This window comes from Stenella coeruleoalba (assembly GCF_951394435.1).
Source record: "Stenella coeruleoalba genome assembly, chromosome: 2".
Classification (NCBI taxonomy): domain Eukaryota; kingdom Metazoa; phylum Chordata; class Mammalia; order Artiodactyla; family Delphinidae; genus Stenella; species Stenella coeruleoalba.
Genome location: NC_137147.1, coordinates 142,067,029 through 142,087,430, shown reverse-complemented (window position 1 = coordinate 142,087,430; position 20,402 = coordinate 142,067,029). Strand labels below are relative to the sequence as shown.

At 48.2% G+C, this 20,402-nt stretch overlaps 1 protein-coding gene across 2 annotated transcripts in view; it reads right to left on the bottom strand.

Moving 5' to 3' along the window:
* CILP (cartilage intermediate layer protein) overlaps positions 1-17,425 on the bottom strand; it is a 33,301-nt gene extending 15,876 nt beyond the window's left edge. For both annotated transcript variants that reach the window (XM_079912017.1, XM_079912018.1), the window contains exon 1: positions 17,349-17,425. The gene's annotated coding sequence lies outside the window, so the exon portion shown is untranslated. The remainder of the gene's footprint in view (positions 1-17,348) is intronic.
* Between the last annotated feature and the right edge of the window lie 2,977 nt (positions 17,426-20,402).

The following is a 20,402-nucleotide window of genomic DNA, read 5'->3' as shown; positions in this document are numbered from 1 at the left end:
ATCCCACAGTGTAGCCGTGCACACTCTTATCCAGAGAGCTGTGCGTGTGTGGTTGTGTGTGTGTGTGCCTGTGTATATGCTGTATGTGTGTACGTCTGTGTCTTTCTCTCTATGTGAATGTGTGTGTGTGTGTGTGTGTGTGTGTGTACAAACAAGGGTTTAGGAGCTCTGTTTCTCTGAGCACCATCCCGGACAGGAGCTGTTGGGGGAGAGGAGGATGGTGGAGGAAGGATGTTGAGCAGGGACAGCCCCTAAGCAGATCTGGGGCACAGAGCTGGTTTGCTTTTCCTCTTGGAGCCTGGTCTCCCTCCTGGCCCCCAGCTTTTGGCCCATAGATCCTGTAGTAGACCCAGTCCCGTCCAATTACTATCAGAGCCAAGCCATGAAGCAGCTTTAGCCTGAACTAAGTGAAGGCAAATTCTGAACTAAGTGAAGCCCCTGAGAACTCTGCTGGTCCATGGTCAGACAAAAGCTGAGCCACAATAGCCTGATTAAAGAACAGGAGAAAAACAAGAACTTGGGAGTCAAAAGCCTAGTGCTGGCTCTGTTGCTAATTTTGATGTGTGATCTTGGACAAGCAATGACCCAAGTGACCCTGGACCTCAGTGTCCCCACCTGTGTAACAGGAGTTTGGACTGAGTGAGCTCTGAGACCCCCACCAGCTCTTACAAGGTTTGATAAGATGCTGACAACAAACACTGCAGAAAGGAGAGAAAAGAAGAAATGACAGCTCCAAAGAATCTCACCAGAGGTCAGGAAGGAGGCCAGAGAAGCTACCTGACCACAGACTCTAGATAAGGAGAGCAAGGTAGACAGGAAAGGCAGGTGGGGAAAGGTAAACCAGAGGACCAGAGGTCAAGGTCAGGGTAATCAGCTGATTTCCAAGGTCTCTACTCTATGGAATCCCAGAGTAGGTGAAAGAGGTCTCCCCAGCCTCCCAAATGCACCCCTCTCTTCTCTTTCTGTAGTAGGAGGAGGGAAGCCTATAAGGTGGAGGGCTTGGCAAAGTGGAGCTCCTTAGGCCATGATTCCTGCCTAGGTGTCCTTGCTTGGCCCAGAGCTCACACTGAGGCCCCATCTATCCTGGCCCAGTGGCCAGAGGGTATTGTCATGGTTGGCACAGGCTGAGGGACTGTGAGCTAGAATCCCTGGGTTCTGATTACAGCCCAGCAGGTTGTGTCCCTCTAGCTCATGTCCTCCCACCTCCCCCATCAAAGAATCCCTCTCTGTCGCCAAGTGGGGCTGAGCTGTGAACTGCGCAGGGCTAGATTGGTGGGATCTGAGCCTGCTCCCACCCGGTGCTCCCAGAACTCCTTTGAGGGAGAGGCTGCTGCTCTCCTTGGCCAGGACCTTAGGATAGTCAGGGCTTGGGAGGCAGCCACAGATCTGGACTGTCCAGGGCCCGGCCTAGATGGGTCGGCACCAGCCATGAGTGGCCACCTGGGGCTTCTGCAGGCCAGGCTAGTCTGCTGCAGCTCCAAGCCCCGGCTTGGAACACACTGAAACCCATCCATCACTTCCACCCCTATCCAGGGGATTGAGGGGCTTGGAGCCATGTTTAGCCAGGCCAACTGTGACCCAAGCCTAAGGCCAGGGGTCCCCACCCTGCTGAGGGGAAAGGAGCTTGGGAACACTGGGAGGGGTCTGACATGATGCTGGTGGCTCCAGAGGAAGGTGCTGTGTCTCTAACATGCTCTCTGACCACCACTCCCATGCTCCCATCATTGCCCCCCTGCGGCCTGAGAGGGCTTTGCAGGCCTGGGTAGGGACAAGCCACTAATGATCCCTGGGGACTGGAAGACTTCACTGTAGCTCTGAGTAACCCTCAGGGGCTGCTGACCCAGTATGTATGGGAGCCTAGACACCCAGAGTCTACGGGAGTGGGAGAGCTCGCACTCTGACCCTGTTGTTCTCCTCCCTATCCTAGATACAGTCTGTCACTGTTCCAACCCAATGCCTTTATAGTTTTATTCCTCAGCTTCCCATCTTGAAATACAGCCCTTCCTCCCCTCCCATGTGAATGTCCCCCACCTTTCGATGCCCCATCTCAGTCTCCTCCCTCCTGCCCTCTCTGACCACCCAGGCCCACCTTGACTATTCCTTCTTGGGTCTCAGATGATAATGTTCACCATCCTGTAATATACAAGGCACATTCATGGTCATCAGCTCATCTTCAGCCTCACAGTTGATCTGCGAGGCAGGGATGACCACACCCATTTTATAGAGGGAAAACTGAGGCTCAGAGAGGTGAAGTCACTCAGACACAGTAGGTCTTCAACTCAGAGTCGCCCCTGGGAACCGGTGACCTAGTGTAGACCTTGTCCTGGGGTGCCCTCAGCTCAGAGAAACCACCATGGAAATGACACTCCAGCCATATGCTCCTCAGCGAGAACATACTAGAACACGCTGGCTCTGCCTGCCTGGCACATACACCCTGCTTCCCATACATACACTAATTTCAAACATGTCCCCATCTAACGTGATCCAGCTATCTATCGTACTGTGGTGGATTAAATATGGCCACAAATTCTTTGCAACTCTCCCGTTATGAGGTGGAGTCTCTTTACTCACCTTTGACCTGGGTTGGCTTTGTCACTTGCTTTGAACAAAGGAATGACAGAAATGACACTCAAGAGACTTTGCCGCCTCCACTCCCCAGGAACATGGTCCTGAGACCACCATAGAAAGAAGTCAATCTATCCTCCTAGAGGATAAGAGACCACATGAAGGAGAACTGAGGCCCCCAGCCAACAGCCAGACATGTGAATGAGGCCATCTTGAATTTTCCACCTCAGCAGTTGCATAAGTGAGCCAGGTAAGACCAGCAGAGGAATGGTCTAGCCACCCATAGAATCGTGAGAAATAATAATCATTGTTGTAAGCCACTGAGTTTTGGGGTGATTTGTTGTACTGTAATAGATAACTGATATACACACTAAGAGTAAAAGATCTTTCAGTTGCAAGAGACAAAAGCACAACTCAGATTGGACTATGCAGGAAAGGAAACTGATGGTTGTCATAACTGAAGTCCTGGGAAAAATTGGATCCAGGGACTCAAACAATATCATCAGGACTGCTCTCTTTCCATTTCTCAACTGCTTCCTCTGAGATGGCTTTTTTCCCAGGGAGGCTGTAGCCTGTGTTTTCCCAAGTTGGCTGCAACGATAGCTCCCACTGCGTGTGTTCTCGTACAAGGTGACTGCCCTACTCTGCCATCAAGAGGTAGAATCTAATTTCCTTCCCCTTGAATGTGAGCGGGGCTATGACTTGTTTGTAACCAGGAATGAGGTGAACTTCTCAGCCTAGGTCAGAAAAAGTCATGCAGCTTCCACTTGGATGCTTGCTCTGGGGAAAGCCAGCTAACTACCAAGAGACCACCAAATCAGAGAGGCCTGGTGTAGGTGTTCTGGTGGGTAGTCCCAGCTGAGCCCAGCCTTCCAGCCCTCACATCACCAGTCATGTGAGTGTAGCTGTCTTGTACCCTCTAGGACAGACCAGCTCATTTACCAGATGGATGCCACTGAGTGGCCTCAATCAAAGTCATAAAAGGCAGAATGGCCCAGTCAAGCCCTACCTGAAATCCTGACCTACAGAATTCAGGGGATATGATAAAATGATTATCATTTAAGCCACTAAAACTTGGGGTAGTTTGTTACACAGCAACAGTAACTGGAACAGATGCCATTCCCATGTATTATCTTCCAGAAGCTCCAGACTCCCTTCTAGCACATCTCAAATCTCCAATGGAAAAAGCATGTCTCTCCCCCCATTGTTCCAGCAGAAGTCCTGGGAAAGGCTCTCATTGGCCTATTCCTGACCCAGTTCCTGTAACCATGTGGGTGGAAAGCTCTGATTAGCCCACTTCCAGAGGTAGGGGTAGATCATCCCACTGGAATCACATGGACTGATTTTTCTCAAAGGAAAATTGTGGTGCTGTCACCAGAAGTAGGAAGAACGGATGCTAGGAAGTAAAAAGTGACACGTACGCACCTAAAACACAACCACAAACACAAGCACCCCTTTCCTAGTAGGAGTCAACCCGAAATGTCTAACTACTCACCTTGATACCAGTAGTTGAATCCTGATATCAAGAGACCACTTTAACAGCTGTCAACCTCAGCATTTGCACTCCCTTTGTTCTGCTGCAAACCTACCCATGTATGACTTCCCCTCACCCTGTAACCACATCAACACATCCCAGAAGAGTTGAGCAAAGCTGAGCAACTATAATAACAACTCCAGCTTGGAAAATGGAAGAAAAACAAAGAAACCTTCAGAACTATGTAAGCCACATGGGTTGCTGCACGCACCGCCGCCTGACAGTCAGCACCTGGTCTTGTAAGGGTGTGCTTACCCCGCACAGGTTGTAGGTGGGAGCAGGTTCCCTGAGAATGGGCCATGGTCTGGCGGATCCCCCAAGACATGTCAGGTAGAGCCCTCCACCTTGCGTAGTGTGCTCACCGTGGTCATCACAGAATGCTCTTCAAGCTTAAAAAAAAAAAAAGGTCACCTCACTGTCCCTGTGGTGACTCACCATGGTCACAGCCTTGAGTTTACATCTCAGTGTCCCCACGGTGCCCTGCTGTTTCTCAGGGACACCCACACTCATGATTTTGTACAGGATTACTGGGTGCACACTTACCAGGGAGTCATCGCAAGAGTGTTCACACTCCCCTCCTGGACTAGTCACACTCAGTGGGATGTGTTTGCCCTGGTGGTTCATCAGGCTCGCCCCGAAGCATCTACCAGACTCTGCTGCTTGCTTCCCATGACCCGGGGCCTCTTTTCATGACTCCCCTGAGAGGCCCCAGGTGGCTCTGGCTGTAGTACGGCTTCAGCTCTGACCACGATGCTGGCAGCCCAGAAGAGCCTGCAGTCGTGATGGGGGTGGCCTCGGTCAGGGGTGAGGTGAGGCGGATGCCAGGTAGTTGTCCTCTCTGGCTGTGCATCCCTGGGACCCGTGGACGTTTAATGGGCTAGAGCTGTGGAAAGTTGAGTGTAAGGATCTCTTTCCAAGCAGGATCTTTCACCCACACAAAGCCTGGGCCATAAAGATTTGGGACTCCAGATGGCCCGGATGAGCAGGCAGGGAAGGGGAAATGGAGGTTAGAAGGGCCTTGGTGAGCAGGCTTAGCCAGACAGGGTGGGACAGAGGAAGAGAAACAGACATGGGCCTGCACAGACCATTCTTAGTGGATTGGCTTTTTGTTCCCAGAAGCAAAGCAGTGTTCAGGGTGGCTGAATTGGGGCATTTTTCCCCCCAGGAAAACAAGAGCTTTGAGGACAGAATGTTGGCCAGTGACAGGGAAGGCAAAGAAAGGGAAGAAGAAATTTGAATCCCACTTCCCATTTTTAAAAATTGGAGCACGATTGTCATTCTGTAGAAGTCACCCTTTTGAGTGGAAAGTTCTATGATTTTTGACAAATGCAAACAATCTTATAACCACCATCACCATCAAGATACAAAATATTTCCATAACCTCAGAAGCTCCCTTTGTAGTCAGCCCTCTCCCCCATCCCTAGCTGCTGACCACCACTGATCTGTTCTCTTTCCCTGTCATTTTGCCTTTTCAAGAATGTCCTGCAAGTGGAATCCTTTGGTATGAGCGTTGGTTTTTTTTAAATATTTATTTATTTGGCTGCATCAGGTCTTGGTTGTGGCATGCAGGATCTTCATTGCGGTGCACCAGCTTCTCTCTAGTTGTGGTGCATGGGCTCTGTTGCAGTGCATAGGCTTAGTTGCCCCGCGGCATGTGGGATCTTAGTTCCCCGATCAGGGATCGAACCCGCATCCCCTGCATTGGAAGGCGGATTCTTAACCCTTGGACCACCAGGGAAGTCCCTGGTAAGAGCCTTTTAAGTCTGCCTTCTTTCACTTAGTATAATCATCCATGCTGTTGCACGTGTCAATAGTTCATTCCTTTTTACTGCTGAGTAATATTCTATTGTATGGATGTGCCACAGTTTCTTTTTCCGTTCACCAGTTGAAGGACATTTGGGTTGTCTCCAGTTTCTAGCAACTACCTTTTCACTATGGATATTTATGTACAGGTTTTTGTGTAAACAGGTTTTTCATTTCTTTTGGGTAAATATCTAGGAGTGCGATTGTTAGGTTATATGTGAAGTGTATGTTTAACTTTATAAGAAACTTTCAAACTGTTTCCCAGAGTGATTTTTCCATTTACTTTCCAACCAGCAACATAAGAGTTCCAGCTGCTCAGCATTTTTATTAATACTTGATACTGTTAAAGTTTCATGTTTGACCGTTTTTAAGCCTTTCCCATGGTTGTGTAGTGTCTTGTTTTAATTTGCATTTCCCTGGTAACGAATGATGTTGAGCAGCTTTTCATACATTTTTAAAAAAATAAATTTATTTATTTTATTTTTGGCTGTGTTGGGTCTTCGTTGCTGCGTGTGGGCTTTTCTCTGGTTGCAGTGAGCAGGGGCTACTCTTCATTGTGGTGCGTGGCTTCTCATTGTGGTAGGTTCTCTAGAGCCCGGGCTCTAGGTGCGCGGGCTTCAGTAGTTGTGGCTCATGGGCTCTAGAGCACAGGCTCAGTAGTTGTCGCACACGGGCTTAGTTGCTCCATGGCATGTGGGATCTTCCCAGACCAAGGCTCAAACCCGTGTCCCCTGCAATGGCAGGAGGATTCTTAACCACTGTGCCACCAGGGAAGCCCCCAGCTTTTCATACGCTTATTTGCCATTTCTATGTCTTCTTTGATGAAGTGCCTGTTCAAATATTTTGCCCATTTGTAATTAGGTTATTTGTTTTCTCATTACTGAAATCTGAGTGTACTTTATATATTCTAGATACAAGTCCTTTATCAGATATGGGGTTTTTTTGTTTTTTACTTTTTGGCCACAAGGCATGTGGAATCTTAGTTCCCCAACCAGGGATCAAACCTAGGCCCCGTGCAGTGGAAGCACAGAATCTTAACCACTGGGGGCTTCCCTGGTGGCACAGTGGTTGGGAGTCTGCCTGCCGATGCAGGGGACGCGGGTTCGTGCCCCGGTCCGGGAGGATCCCGCGTGCCGCGGAGCAGCTGGGCCCGTGAGCCATGGCCGCTGGGCCTGCACGTCCAGAGCCTGTGCTCTGCAACGTGAGAGGCCACGGCAGTGAGAGGCCCGCGTACCACAAAAAAAAATAAATTAATTAAAAAAAAAAAAAAAGAATCTTAACCACTGGACCACCAGGGAAGTCCCTATCAGATATGTTTTGAAAATACTTTTTCCCAGTCTGTAGCTTGTTTTTCCATTTTCTTAACAGTGTCTTTTGAAGAGCAGAAGCTCTTAATTTTGATGAAATCCAATCTATCAATTTTTTATTTTATAAATTTGTGCTTTTGGTGTTGGCTCTAAGAAATTTTTACCTAACCCACAGTCACAAAGGTTTTCTCTAGGAGTTTTAGGTTTTACCTTTAGGTCTATGATTCATTTTTAACTAGTTTTTGCACATGGTGTAAAGTCTGTGAATCAAGGTTCCTTTTTTGCATGTGGATGTCCAACTGTTTCTGCATCTCCACTGACCACCCCCCCCTTTTTCTTTAACACTGTGGCTCTTCAAAGCATTGATGCCAGCACCCTAGAGCCTTCTCCATGCACAAAAGTCAGTAGCACAGCAGGAACAAATGCCTCTCTTGCCTGATCCCAAAACAGGACTGCTTATGCCCAAATAAGACACAGACTTTTCAGTGGAACAGCTCTTTTAGCTTTTACTTACAGCCCTTCTGCTCTCCCTAGGACTCAGACACAGGTCTACTGAGAACTGCCCCAGGAGACTGCTAAGACTGTCAAGCACGTTGCTGGATCCAGAACTGCCCCTACTCTCCGATGACTCTCAGATCTCCCTAGAGGCCCCTTGAACAGAGAGGTTCTGAATCCTCTACACCCAACTAATCAGCTCCCATCAAACAGCGGGAGAATGCCCTGAATAGGCAGCAGCTACCTTTACCTTTCTGGCTGCTTTTATCTGTCATTTTCATTTGAGCCTGCTCATAACCAGTGAAAGAGAAAGCACACTGTGCAAGGTGTACCAGACTTCTGCCAAGGCCTGGCTCTTGGGGACGCTTAGGAACTTGAGTCAGGCTTGAACCCAGGCCAGGCCTCCTAATTTCCTGCCCTCTGATCTTTCCATTTCCTCACAGTGGCCTCATACAGGATGGAGGAGAGAGTTGGCTGCTCTCTGGCACGCCAGGGAGATGAGGGGGCTCCTTAGCTGGTTATGCACTTTAGGGAACGAGAATGGTGACTCACTCAGGCCATTCTGAAAAAAAATGAAGGCTTGTTGTAAAGACAGCTGAAGTCAAGAGCTGGGCTGAGGCAGGCCCCTCTCTCAGCCCCTCAGGCTGCCTGGTGTTTCTCCTGTGGGGTATGTGCTTCTCTCTATATGGTAGCTCTGCCTGCCTCTTGCTCCTCATGGGTCCACCTCCTGCACTTGCTTAGTTCAGATTCCACCAGGAGCCATTCTGATTGGCTCAGCTAGTTGCCATCTCCATCCCTATTGGGTGGAACGATTCCCAAGAAGCCCACTTCACCAGTCACCTGCCAGTGGGTGGATGGACTGGGTTTAGGTCAGATGCTCAGCCTAAGCCAATCAGTGGCCCCTGTCAGTCAAATACCAGAGTAACAGTGCTTCCCTAAGTAGGGAGCAGTGGGTCTGCAGTTACAGCTAGATGGGGATCTGGGGTGTGGTGGCAGCATTAGGGTTACATGCACAATATGGGAGTTTATCCTCCTACCCAAAACAGGCAGACACATGCCCTGAGCCCTATAGCCCACACCACTCCCCACCTCTGAGCTGCCCCAGCCCCATCATTTTCCACTTAGCCCCACCCTGAGTTGAAGAGCTCTTTGCTTCACCTGGAAATGCTGTCTTCTTTCAATTGACTGTGAGCTCCTGAAGGGCAAGGCCCGTGCCTTATCTCTGTGTCCCCAGCACCTGGCTCAGTGTCATAAATTCATAGATCCCGAGAGGGTAAGGGACTTACCCAAGGCCATTCACGCTGGGAGGGGCAGAGCCACGGTGGCGCAGGTCTGCTGCTCCACATCTAGGCCTCCAGTAGGCTCCCCGGCATCTCACTGAGCTGTGAAGCTAGGGGACTACAGTCTGAGTTCTGGGTCTGGTGAGGCTTCTGGCTCTGCCCTGAGACACTGAGACATCCTCCCTTGAGGATGCAGGCCCAGCCATGACTCCTGACACCTGGGCAGCTCTGAGTCAGTTCTAGGGGTGAACGGCCTGCCCTGCTTGAGGGAGCCTCCAGGGGATGCTCAGAGCAGACCCACAGGCAGCCTGACCCCAGGTTCCCGAATGTTCCACTTCCCCCTACGGGCCTCATGATCCTCAAGGCCTGGAGTGGGAGAGGGACGCGGACGGGCAGGCTGACACAGCTGCTCCAGCTTTATGAGGGATCTGAGCAGCTTCAGCTCTCCGCTTGGGGTCACCACCCTGGGACCTTCCTGTGGCCCAGGCAAGGCTCCCGCTCACCCTGAAGACGGAGGCAGCCTGGGATTCAGGGTGTGGGTGGTCGAGCTGATCCCGCCCCACCCCGTGGCCTCCACTGCAGGGAGCCTGCCTCCTTTTTCTGAACTTTCTGGCCCTGGTGCGAACCTTGCTGGCACCCGTGGGCTTTTAATATTTTCCGTTCCTGGCTGTTATATAATATTTCACCTCAAAAATGCATCCTCCCCGTCACCAAAGGGCACGCTGTTCCAGAGAGGACCCGGCTGGGTGAGTGGACGTGACCCACCGCGTCCTGGGGCTTGGAGAAGGCCCAGTCCAGCGCTTTGGAGGAGGAGGTGGCAGAAATGTCTCCACATTTGTGGGGAGACAGGGCCAGCTCTTGAGTCAGCCCGAGGCCCAGGCTCCTGGGCCAGCCTGAGACCTCGTGGTCCCACTCGAAGCCCCCCTGGAAGCCCAGATCCACGGTCAGCAGGGGGGCCACCCGCCCCTCCCGTTTGGGACTCCAGTCCCATCCCTCCCACTTGCCCTCTGACCCCGGTCAAGTGGCTTCACTTCTCGGAGCCCAGTGTCCCTGCCTGTACGGTGGGGATGACGACAGTACCTGTCTTTCAGTGTCCTTGTGAGGCTCAAATGCCGCCCGTTTGGACCATCCGGGAGCTTTAAGGCCCACCCTGAGGCGCCCCTCCTCGGCGGTGCTGATTCAACCGGTGTGGGTGCGGCTGGGACATCGGTGGTTTTTAAAAGCGCTCAGGTGGGCTTCCCTCGTGGCGCAGTGGTTGAGAGTCCGCCCGCCGATGCAGGGGACACGGGTTCGTGCCCCGGTCCGGGAGGATCCCACATGCCGCGGAGCGGCTGGGCCCGTGAGCCATGGCCGCTAAGCCTGCGCGTCCGGAGCCTGCGCTCCGCAACGGGAGAGGCCACAGCAGTGAGAGGCCCGCGTACCGCGGGAAAAGAAAAAAAAGCGCTCAGGTGATTCTCACTCGCAGCTGAGAACCGCTGCTCTGAGGGGAAAGCTCCTCCCAAGGGGACTCTTGCCAGGCGCCGGCTGCTGCTTTGATGACCGAGGGCGCCACACGCCCATTTTCCTGAAAATATGACCCCAGGGATGCCTGAGAGCCACTGTCGGGGTGGAGGGAGAGCACTCTGAAAAGGCAGGTGAGGGGTCCTGCAGGTGCGCCATGACTTTCCGAGCCGGCCCTGCCCACAGACAGACGCCTCTGAGCCACGGGCCCGTCCCGGCCACAGGCCGGGGCCCGGCAAACCTGCCCCGGTGTCCCCGCTGCTGGGCGGCCAGGTCCTCCCTAGGGGGACCCAGCCTCCCCTCCCCAGACACAGGCCCCGAGCCCGGAGAGTGAGGCTAGGGGTGGAGGGCACCCTGCTCCCGTCACCTGTCACTGCGGAGAAGGGCCGCGGCCACAGGAGAATGAAGCGAGCAGAGAGCCAGGTGCCTGCTGGGAGAGGCGGGAGGACCCTTGGGGGCCTTGGCGGGGAGAGCCACCTGCTTTCCTCATCGTGAGGAGAGGAGATCTGCAGAAGGTCCCACAGCCCAGAGGAGGAAAACAGCTGGAGAGCCGGGCACCTGGGGAGGGGGTGGCGGAGTGGAGAACAGCTCGCTTCTCCCGGGGACGCCTTCACCCCCAGAGCCGGCCTTGGACACAGGCAGGAGGACAGCTTCTCTCCGGGGCAGCGCAGCCCCTGCCTGGGGGCTTCAGCCAGAGTCCAGTTTCCCCAGCGGAGACCGGAGCCCTCGGCCTCCCCGGACCCCAGGTTCTCAAAGGGGCAGCGACCAGGCGGGGGGTTAGAGAGCTAGAGCCCCCGTGGGCGACTTCGGCCATGGGAAGAAGAGGCTGGACACCCTGTTCTGGGGTTGACTCACAGCCGGGGTCCCAGGCTCCTGGCCAGAGGGAGGGAAGGAGAAGGAGGGAAGGAGAAGGAGGGAGGTACAGGAGCGTGGTGCGAGGGCCCAGCACAAAAGTCAGGAAGGAGGAGGGGACAGCTTAGTTACCAGACTGGGGCCACCAGAGGGGCATCAGGGAGTGCTCTCCTGCCCAGGTTTGTTTTCCAGCTGAAGGCACATTAAGTGTGGGCACAAGGAGGCTCTAGGATGCTTGGGCTGGGCTGTGGCCTCTAGCGAAGCATCAACAGCCTCAGCAAGGCCATGGGGAACAGGGCACTACCGAGCTGGAAAAAACTTTAATCCCAAACAAGCCTGCCCCCAGCCCCTGGCATCTACGGTGGAAAATGCAGAGGCTTCGAAGCCAGAAAAACTGGTTTAAGCCCTGTCTCCACCACAAATTACCGGTATTCATTCATTCATCCCACAAATATTTTTAGTTTCTACTGTGTACCAGGCCCTGAAATAGGTGCTGAGGGTACACAAAAGAATGACGCACAGTTCTTAACTTTGTGGAACTTACCCCATAGATAGGGAGATGAACCTGTAAACATAGCCCCATAAAACTAGATCACTGCATGGGTCGTGTGGACCACCTGTCTTGGGATCCCTCTGGGGCATCCTCCCAAGAGTGACTCTCGGGGAAGTCTTCCTGGAGGAGGTGGTGTCAGAGCTGAGTATAAAAATGAATGGCCATTGGACTAAAAGGAAGAGGAAGGGCACTCTGGGCAGAGAAGATAGCATTAGTAAAACCCGTATGGTGTGCTGGGGACAATGAAGAGTCAGGAGATGCTGGAAGATGCAGCATGCGGCAGTGTCTCTATCAAGGTTCTTAGTTGAGGGAATTCCCCTGGCGCTCCAGTGGTTAGGACTCCGCACTCCCACTACCAAGGGCCCAGGTTCAATCCCTGGTCGGGGAACTAAAAATCCCGCAAGCTGTGTGGTGTGGGAAAAAAAAAATTTTTTTTTAGTTGAGAGCAACAGAAACTCTCAACTAAGAATCTGACAGAAAAGAAATCCACTAAAGGGATGTTGGATCCCACACTCCTGAAAGCCTCAATTCAGAAACTCTCACCTAAGAATCTGACAGAAAACAAATCCACTAAAGGGATGTTGGATCCCACACTCCTGAAAGCCTCAATTCAGAAACTCAAAGCTAAGCTCCTCAAACCCACCCAGAGACAAAGCAAAGTTAGCTATGGAGGGGCCCCAAAGATCATTTTATCCAGAGTTCTTAATCTTGGGTCCATGGATGACTTTGGGGGAGCAAAAAGGCATAACATTTTGAATGTGTGTATGTGTACTTTTCTGGGGACAAGGTCCATTCTGGGGTTTCATCAGATTCTTAAAGTAATCCATGCTATAGGTCAGGTTCTCCCAGAAGCAAATTCTGAGATGAAGATTCAGTAAAGATGATTTAGTAAAGAAGTGTTCCCAGGAGAAACCAGTTAGGGAGAAGGGGAAGCACAGGATAATAGGAGAAGAGAAGGAAGCCAGGAAAGAGTGCAATTTTGTGTGAAAACCCATCCTGGCTGGCAATGAAGTAAGGAATACTCAGGCCAGAAAGAAACAAAAGCTAGAATTGAGAGGGCAGTGGATTCTAAGCAATGAAATCAGCTTCTACCCTGAAGACACTGTTTGAACTTAGTGACCCTGAGCCTCAGTGTTTCAGCCTCATGGAAGTGGGACATTTAGAAGAAGTCCATGCTTAAAACAATCACTAGCTGGGGGGCCTGAGACTACTTCGATGACAAGAGGCTAATGGTGACTCTCCCCTTGGGGCTAGGCCTGGGACTGCTTTCCCTAAAGTAGGTACCTGAATAAGGTCAGGGGCTGTTAGGCAAAAGGAAGGGGGAATAGCCATTGAGTAGCCAAGCAGCAGGGCCTGCTTCACTGAGGGAAGAACTCAAGTGTATGAACTTGACCCAGAGGAAACATCTTAGTGCTTAGGGCAAGCAGGGCGAGTGGGAGGATGAAGAATTTGAACTCACTTCTGAGTCTGCATTCAGATTCAACACCTAATTTGGCCCACTGGACTCGTCTGAGTCCTACCAAGGGAAATAGTGTAAAGAAAAAAATGTAGGATTTCAAGGAGCAAACAAATCTGCTTTGGGAACTCATAAAGCAAAGAGAAGCATTTTCCCCTCCACAGGGCTCTTTGCCTCAACCAAAGCAGGAAAACGTAGGGCCACGGACATGCCCTACTGAATCAGGCTATTTGTGAGTCAATAGGAGCAATGGCCTGTGGACTCTCAGAAATACGTGGGTGGACCAGACGGTCTCCTCGCCTACCTCAGCAGGTAGATGCAAAGAATGGGTGAAATTTGGTGCTTATTGTTTCATTTTTAGTCATGTAGGTCCATTTGTATCCTAAGGCTATTGAGGCCTGGGGAGCCCAGGTTCTAACAAGAATGAAAAATCTCTCTTGGACTTGGTAATTAGTAGATTCTTGGTAGTTTTAGAAAGAGAGGTTTCAGTGGGGTGATGAGGGATGAAGCCAGCTTACAAAGAGTGAGGAAGTGGACACATAGTTAATTACTCTTTGGAGAAACTTGGATGTGGAGAGGAGCAAAATGGTTACATGGTGGCCGGAAAGGGGAGGAGAGGATCCTTTTTAGAATGGAAGAGACTTGAGCAAGTTGTTAGGCTAAGGAGAAAGAGCGAAGAGAATGAGGTCTTATAGATATGGGGGCGAGTAAAGCTGATGGAGCAAGATCCCAGAATTAGTGGGGAGACTGGGATCCAGGAACTGGGAGAATTCGTAGAGATGGGCATCTTTCTCCAGCAGGGCTCAGCAAGCTAGCCAGTCTCAGGAGCACAGAAGGTGGGCTCCAGGCATGATACAAGGATGGGCTGAGCCCAAGAGGATAGGGATGCAAGGGAATCAGGGATACTGAGGAGGGAGGGATTCAAATGACCCTCCAGAGGTTCAGGCTGGGAAAGAAAGAAGAGTGATGAGAGGGGCTAAAAAGACTGGACCAGAGGTCTCCAGGAAGTTAAAGTCCAGGAGGAGATATAAGGGGATTAAGGTTGTCCACAAGTAGGAAGGTCAAAGGCTGTGTAAGGCAGTAGGATTTGACATTTAAGATTTCTGAGGAAGAGCATCTTACCCAAGTTATTTAACTTCTCCATGTCTCTCAGCCTCCCAATTTATAAAATGGGACTAAAATTCTCACTCATAAAAGTACTAAAAGCATTTTTTCTTTCTGGCAAAGCATATAATTGTGGGATCTGGGACATCCAGGCACTCAGTGTTTGTGCAAGGATGAATGAACATCTGTCACTTCCCCTCTATGGACCCCACTTTCCTAATTCTCACTGATTGTTTGCTTGATCTATCAGTTACTGAGAGAGGTGTGTTAACATCTCCCACTGCATTGTGAATTTGTTTTTATTTTGCTTTCCTTGATTTTTCTTTTTGCTTTATTTTGAAGTTATGTTATTAAGTGCATATAAATGTAAGATTATTCCATCTTACTGATGAATTGGACTTTTTAATCATTATGAAGTGACCCTTTTGTCTTTCATAATGCTTTTTTTTTGTCAAAGTCTATTTTGACTAAAATTAATATAGATATGTCAATCTTCCTTTGCTTAGTATTTGGCAGATTTTTTTTCATCCTTTTTACTCTCAATCTTTCTGTATTATGTTTTAGATACGCCTCTATGAACAGCTGATAGGTGGATTCATTTGCTTTGTCTAGTTTGGCAATCTTTTTCTACTAACTGAAGCATTTAGTCCATGTACATTTATTGAAATACTGATACATACACACACATACATTTATATATATGTTTATGTGTGTACGTATATGTACTTTACCTTATTAATTTGTATTTTTCCTGCCTTTTCTCGATTTCTTTTTCTATTCTTTCTTGTTTTCTTGATTAGTTTTTCTTATTCCATTTTTCTCCTTTACTAGTTTGCAAATTATACCTTTTTTTTTTTTTTTTTTTTTTTGCTACTCTTAGGGGTTATACTGGAAACTTTAATATGCTTATTTTGCCTGTCTGAAGTTAACCAGTATCTTCTATTTTTTCTTAAATAAAGCAAGGACGTTAGAACTAATTCTAATCACCCCTCTTTTAGCTTATATATTACTTTCATGTATTTGAATTTTATCTTTTTTTAAGCTTACAAGACATTGTTAGTATTGTTTATACAATCTTTGTTTTTACTCATATAGATACCACTTTCTTTGCTCTGCAATCCTTCTTGTCTTTAATTCCTTCCATTTGGAATCACTTTCTTTCTGCCTGCTGGTGGCAAATATGTTTTTGTTCATCTCATCATGTCATTATTTTTTCTTATTCTTAAAATATCTTTTCACTAGTTTTAGAACTCTTGGTTGACAGTCATTTTTTCTCAGCACATTGAAAATATAATTCTACTATCTTCCAGCTATTAAGAAGTCAGCTGTTTTAGTCTAATTGTCACTACTTCGAAAATAATCTGACCTTAAGACTTTCTCTGTCTTTGGTAATCTGCTTCACTATGATATGACTACTTGTGGATTTCTTTTTATTTATTCTTTTGAGGATTTCAAGATTCTTGATTGCATGAATTGATGGATTTCTGGATGAGTCTCAGCCACTAACTATTCAAATATTACTTCTGTCCCATCATCTCTCTCCTCTCCTTCTGAAACCTCTGATTATATGTATTTTGGACCATCTCACTCTATCCTCCATGTCTTTTAACTATTCTTTCATATATCCATCTTTTTATTTTTCTGTGCTGTCTTTTAGAGAATTTCTTCAGGTCTTTATTCCACTTATAATTTTATTGTGTCTGATATATTCAATTGTATCTAATCTTCTATTAAATACAACCATTAAATTTGTAGATTTAGTTACAATATCTTAAATTTCTAGAGGGACATTCTATTTCTTGTTCAAATATACTTGGTCCTTCTTCAGAGTATCTTGTTCCCTGTTCAAGTTTTTAAGTTTCTCTTCTACTCTTTCAGCATTTTAAACATAGTTATTGTATACTATTTGATAATTCCAATACCTTAAGTCAGCGTAGACTTGTTTCCATCATCTGTTGTTCCCTTGCGTGTTTCGTGATCTTCAATTAGGAGCTACTATTTCTTTGGAGATTTCTCTGTGGGAATTCTTGAGGCCTGGGGTGAAGGTGGGTTTTTCCAAGAGGGTTTGCGTTTGATTTGCCAGATGCTTATGGTGTTAACCAGACTGGGCCCAATTTAAGTTAAATGCTGGACTGAAATTTTTCAGACCACCTAAGTAGTGTGAATTTGGGCTTCAAATGACATAGGTATGGCTTATATTGTGAATTTGCAGGGGCTATTTTATTTTCTCCTGAGAAAAGGGAAATTAAGATGGGCATTTTTCTTTTCAGTCTGTTGGGATGTGGTGGTGCTTCTATCTGGTTCATTCATTCACTGAAGTCCCAATCTTATGTGAGGAAGGTCTTATCAGACTTCCAACCTTAGAGGAGGCTTGAGTTTCTTGCAGTAGTGTGCTGGAACTGGCTCCTACCAGCTCAGAAGAACCAATATTTAGGAATTTCGCAGTTCCTGGTACCATTGAGAGCTTGAAATTGGCTATGGTGAGAGTATTTACACTGTGGAAATCAGCAAACACTAAAAACAGGGTACTTTGTTTTGTTGGAGAGCCAGTTACTAATATAACACTGGTTTCTCTCATATCACCCCAGCCCATACGACCAAGTTCAAGTTTACTGAGTTAAAAAATAAAAATGATAAAGTTTCAGTTGTGCAAGATGAAAAATTTCTAGGAATCTGCTGTACAACATTGTGCTTATAGTTAACAATACTGTACTGTACAGTTAAAAATTTGTTGAGGGTAGATCTCACTATATATATATATATATATATATATATATATATATATATATATATATATATGGAGAGAGAGAGAGAGAGAGAGAAAGGGTGGGTGGGGGAGGGAGGGAGGGAGAGAGAGATCTCCACAATATAAACAAACAAATAAAATAGCTCAACTTACCTCTTTGGATTCTTGAGTTTTTTGGCCTGAGTATTCCTCACTTTCTTGCCAGCTCATCAGTGCATTAAAAAAAGTTGGGGTTTTTTTCTTTTATCCAGAATTGTTTGCAGAATGAAGCTTATTTACGGTACCTCGTCCACCTTTTTACGAGAAAATGAAGCGTTCTCAGTTTCTTAACCAGAAATTGAGATCGTTGTGCTAAATCAGTAGCTCTTAACACCTTGGAGACACAGGCTTTTCAAAATTTTGATAAAAATTAGAGCCTAGAGACCCTTTCCCCAGGAAAATACACACACAGAGGAAATGTGTTTTTGCTCCCCTGAAACCATGCATGGGCCCAAGATTAAGAATGCCCAATGACATGAATGCTCTCTGAGGGTCTTGCCAGAGCTAACTTTTGATGGCCCCGCCATGTTCTCAGCCTTGAGCAGAGTTTCTGCGAGTCTCCTCTTGGCTAAGTACGGGGAGTACAGACTTCTGGACTGGGGCTTCCAGGATCTCCAGGGCCTCTTGGGGAAGGAAAAACTGAGAGCTGTCGACCAAAACTCACACCGAGCTAAAGCACAGGCAATATTCCTTCAACCAGACCTCTCCACATTGACTCATTCAATGAGTACTTATTGGACCCTGTTCTAATCTACTGCTATGTAACAAATCATCCCCAAACTTAGTGACATAATAACAACAATCATTTACTTTTTCATCTCTCACCGTTCTAGGAGTAACTGGGCTCAGCTAGGGTTGCAGGGTCTCTCATGTGGTTGCAGTCAGATGGCAGCTGAGGCTGGAATCACCTCAAAGCCTCCCTCAGCACATGTCTGCCAGTTGATACTGGCTGTTGGCTAAGTTCTCAGTGGGGCTTTTAACTGAAACACCTACATGTGCCCTCTCTATGTGGCCTAGGCATACTCACAGCATGGCAGCTTGTTCTGAAACGGAGCATTCAAAAAGAAATCAGGCCAGGAGGAAACCATATTACCTTTTATAGCCTAGCCTAAGATGTCATACTGCATTGCTTCTGCCACATTCTGTTAACTAGATGCAAGTCATTAGACCAGCCCATATTTAAAGGGAGGTCAATTAGACTCTATCCCTTGCTGGGAAGGGTGTCAAAAAATTTGCAGACATGTTTTAAAACCACCACACACTCCTTCTGTGTGCCAAGCAGTGGACAAGGCACTTCTGATAGAGTGGTGAGTTATACAAACCCTCCCTTATGATCTAAACACTAATAAAATAATATTACAAATATGTACATAACTGTAAACTTTGACAGTGCTATGGAAGACGAGTACAAGGAGCCATGAGAAATTGTATTACACATTAGTAAGACCTGGACCAGGGACCCAAGGATGAATTCCCTGAAGAGGAGACATCTGGGTTGAGATCTGAAACATTAGTGGATGCGAACTTCATGAAGTGATTTGGAGAAGAGCCTTCCAGGCAGAGGAAACCATAGGCCATGGCCCTTCAACAGGAGGCAAGGTGACCAAGAGGCAGCCAGCGTGTCTGGAGGCAGATAGCAGGGGAGGAAGGTGTGAGACAAGGCTGCAGAGGTGGGCTGGGGCCAGACCCCTGGACTTTGTAGGCAGGTAAGAATATTTGTCTTTGGCCTAAAGCTGCAGGAAACTGTTGAAGGGTCACTCACTGGAGCGTGATATGAACAGATTTGTAATCTAACAGTCACGTTGGCTCCCGCGTGGATGGCCCCTGCCAGATGCTGAGTCCGGTCTGGAAGGGTTGGGAAATTCTTTTTTTTTTTTAATTAATTTATTCATTTTAATTTTTTTTTTTTTGGTTGCGTTGGGTCTTTGTTGCTGCACATGGGCTTTTCTCTAGTTGCAGCGAGCAGGGGCTACTCTTCATTGCAGTGCGTGGGCTTCTCATTGGGTGGCTTCTCTTGTTGTGGAGCATGGGCTCTAGGCATGCAGGCTTCCATAGTTGTGGCACTCAGGCTCAGTAGTTGTAGCTCGCAGTCTCTAGAGCGCAGGCTCAGTAGTTGTGGTGCACGGGCTTAGTTGCTCCACAGCATGTGGGATCTTTACGGACCAGGGCTCAAACCCATGTCCCCTGCATTGGCAGGCGGATTCTTAACCACTGTGCCACCAGGAAAACCCGGGTTGGGAAATTCTTGTGTGCGGTACTTCCCCTCTCCATGACACACTCCCACACACATGATCAAGCTAACAGCAGGCTCAGTCCTAAATCTCTAGCTTAGGCTTCTGCGCCCTATACTTGACTTCCTTGGTCCCTCTTCCAGGCACAGGAAGTTCTGCCATCTTGCATTACTCAATTAGTCACTCCTTTAGTCCGTCAACCTGTTGGTACAGTGGTTCTGAATAATGGCTCCCAAAAGATACGTCCACCTGCTAATCCCCAGAACCTAAGAATGTCACTTATTTGGGGGGGAAAAAAAAGATCCTTATGAATATAATTAAGTTAAAGATCTCAAGATGAGGAGATCTTCCTTTTTTTTTCAATTTGTGGTTGTGCTGGGTCTTAGTTGCGGCAGGCAGGCTCCTTAGTTGCAGCATACACGTGGGATCTAGTTCCCTGACCAGGGATCGAACCCGGGTCCTCTGCATTGGGAGCACGGAGTCTTAACCACTGTGCCACCAGGGAAGTCCCCTGGGGAGATCATCCTTGATTTTCTGGGTGGATGCTAAATCCTATGACAAATGTCCTTAGAAGAGTGAGGCAGAGGGAGATTTGAAGTGGACAAGAGAGGAGAAAGTAAGTGACCACAGAGACAGAGATTGGAGTGATGAGGCCTCAGGTCAGGGAATGCCAACAGCTGCCAGAAGCCGAAAGAGTCACAAAATGCATCGTCCCCTGGAGCCTCCAGAAGGAGTACGGCCCTGCCGATGCCTTGATTTCAGCCCAGTGATCTGATTTTGAACTTCTGGCCTCCAGAACTGAGATAACAATCTTCTGGTTGTTTTAAGCCACCGGTTTGTGGTAATTTGTCACAGCAGCGATAGGAAATTAATATGGTTGGGTCCTGCTGTAGCTGTTCCTTCCTGATGAGTTTTACTGGCTCCTTCAGGGAATCTC